At 40.1% G+C, this 2,594-nt stretch overlaps 1 protein-coding gene and 1 pseudogene across 1 annotated transcript in view; one reads left to right on the top strand and one right to left on the bottom strand.

The window, feature by feature from the left end:
• The window catches only part of Sugct (succinyl-CoA:glutarate-CoA transferase), a 663,319-nt gene that overhangs the window by 303,241 nt on the left and 357,484 nt on the right, over positions 1-2,594 (top strand). The gene's annotated exons all lie outside the window — the stretch shown is intronic.
• LOC101995990 overlaps positions 68-2,594 on the bottom strand; it is a 5,112-nt pseudogene continuing 2,585 nt past the window's right edge.

Below are 2,594 nucleotides of genomic sequence, written 5' to 3'. Positions count from 1 at the left end.
CCTTCCTTCCTTCCTTCCTTCCTTCCTTCCTTCCTTCCTCCCCTTTTCCTCCAAAGGGCATGCTTCATTAGCCTTGAGTTCTCATTCTCCATCTCTCCTTCTTTTGCACAGTTTTGGTTCCACGTAGTCTCCCAATCTGGCAGGCAGCAATGGGACCCACTTTATGCCTAGCAAGGGCATTTCTTCAGATAGTGGAGGCTTTGTCAATGAGATGGTTACCACTTCCAAATGAGTGCTCCACAGGATTCATGACCACACCCCCGTACATGCTACCAGCAATTCCTCTTTGCCTTGTTCTCCTGGTAGGTCCCACTAGTCTTTAAGATAGCTTTGTCAGTTCTGCCCCCCACTGGCCACTAAAACAACAGCTCTGTTGGCCCAGGAAATGACCTTCTTGGACCCCGAAGGCAGCTTTACTCAGGTCTCCTTGGTCTCCAGGTTGTGGGAGATGATTGTGGCATAGTTTGGGGAGGTTCATGCCAGTTTGACCCTGTCCCCAGGCTTCTCCTCCAGACAACAGATTTTGGTACCCTCAGGCATGGTGCCCACAGGAAAAGCATCGCCAATATTCAGCTGGAACTTCTTATCACAGTACAAAACTGTCCAGTGTGGATTCTCTCTGTGCTGATGAATATTCCATCTGCTTCGTGATCAGTAGGGATCATGAGAGACCACTTTGGAGAGGGGAGTTCCATGACTAGGGTCTTGAATGATATCCTTTACCATGCTCTTAAGATAGTCATGCTGTCCAGAAAAATGGAAGGATCTCCAATGCTCTTGGGTAGGTAGAATTAACATAGTAAAAATGGCAATCTTATAAAAGCAATCTACTGATTCACTGCAATGCCCATCAAAATATCAGTAAAGTTCTTCACAGACCTCAAAAGAATAATATTCAACTTTGTATGGATAAACAAACGGAGGATAATCAAAATAATCCTGTACAAGAAAGGAACTTGTGGAGGCATCACAATCCCTAACTTCAAACTTTACTACAGAGCTACAGTACTAAAAACATATTGGCATATGGTATTGGCATAAAAACAGACATGAGGACCTATGGGATCGAATTGAAAACCCAGATATTAATCCATACACCTATAAACACCTGATTTTTGACAAAGAAGCAAAAAATATAAAATGAAAAACAGAAAGCATATGCAACATATGGTGCTGGCATAACTAGGTATCAACATGTAGAAGAATGAAAATAGATCCATATCTATTGCCATGCACAAAATTCAAGTCCAAATGAATCAAAGACATCAACATAAAGTCAACCATACTTAAACTCATAGGAGAGAAAGTAAGAAGTACACTTGAATGCATTGGCACAGGAGACCACTTCCTAAATATAACCCCAGTAGCACAGACACTGAGAGAAACAATTAATAAATGGAATCTCCTGAAACTGAGTAGCTTCTGTAAATTAAAGGACACAGTCAGCAAGACAAAATGACAGCCTACAGAATGGGAAAAGATCTTCACCAACTCCACATCAGACAGAGTACTGATCTCCAAAATATACAAAGAACTAAAGAAATTGGTCACCAAAAGAACAGATAATCCAATACAAAAATGGGGTATATACCTAAACAGAGAATTCTCCACAGAGAAATCTAAAATGGCTGAAAGACACTTAAGGAAATGCTCAACATCCTTAGCCATCAGAGAAATGCAAATCAAAACAACTCTGAGATTCTATCTTACACCTGAAAGAATAGTCAAGATCAAAAACACTGATGACAAACTTATGCTGGAGAAGATGTGGGGTAAAGGGAACACTTCTGCATTGCTGGTGGGGGTGCAAAATGGTACAGCTGCTTTGAATTTCAATATGGCGATTTCTCAGACAATTAGGAAACTACCTACCTCAAAATCCAGAAATACCACTTTTGGGTAAACACCCAAAGGATGCTCAATCATACTGCAAGAATGTTTATAGCAGCAGTGTTTGTCATAGCCATAACATAGAAACAAATATCCCTGACCGAAAATGGATAAGGAAAATGTGATGCATTTACACAATGGAGTACTACAAAGCAGAAAGAAATAATTACATCTTGAAATTTGCAGGAAAATGAATGGATCTAGAAAACATCATATTGAGTGAAGTAACCTCTACCCAGAAAGACAAATATCATATGCACTCACTCATAAGTGACTTTTAGAGATAAAGCCAAAAAAGCAGCCTATTAGTTACAATCCCAGAGAACCTAGACAACAATGAGGACCCTAAGAGAGACATACATGGATCTAATGCACATGGAAGTAGATTTAAAAAAAAGATCTTCTGAATAAACGGGGAGCATTGGGACCATGGTAGAGAGTAGGAGGGGAGAGGAAGGGAGGGGAGCAGAGAAAAATATATAGCTGAATAAAAACAATTTTAAAAAAGGGCATCTCTTGGGTACATTCCCAAGAGTGGTATTGCTGGATCCTGGGGTAGGTTGGTCCTGAATCCCCATCAAAATCCCAACAAAATTCTTCACAGACCTTGAGAGAACAATAATCAACTTTATATGGAAAAACAAAAAACCCAGGATAGCCAAAACAATCCTATATAATAAAGGATCTTCTGGAGGCATTACCAT

Source organism: Microtus ochrogaster, unplaced genomic scaffold (assembly GCF_000317375.1).
Source record: "Microtus ochrogaster isolate Prairie Vole_2 unplaced genomic scaffold, MicOch1.0 UNK2, whole genome shotgun sequence".
Classification (NCBI taxonomy): Eukaryota; Metazoa; Chordata; class Mammalia; order Rodentia; family Cricetidae; genus Microtus; species Microtus ochrogaster.
This window is presented reverse-complemented; position numbering and strand designations above follow the sequence as displayed.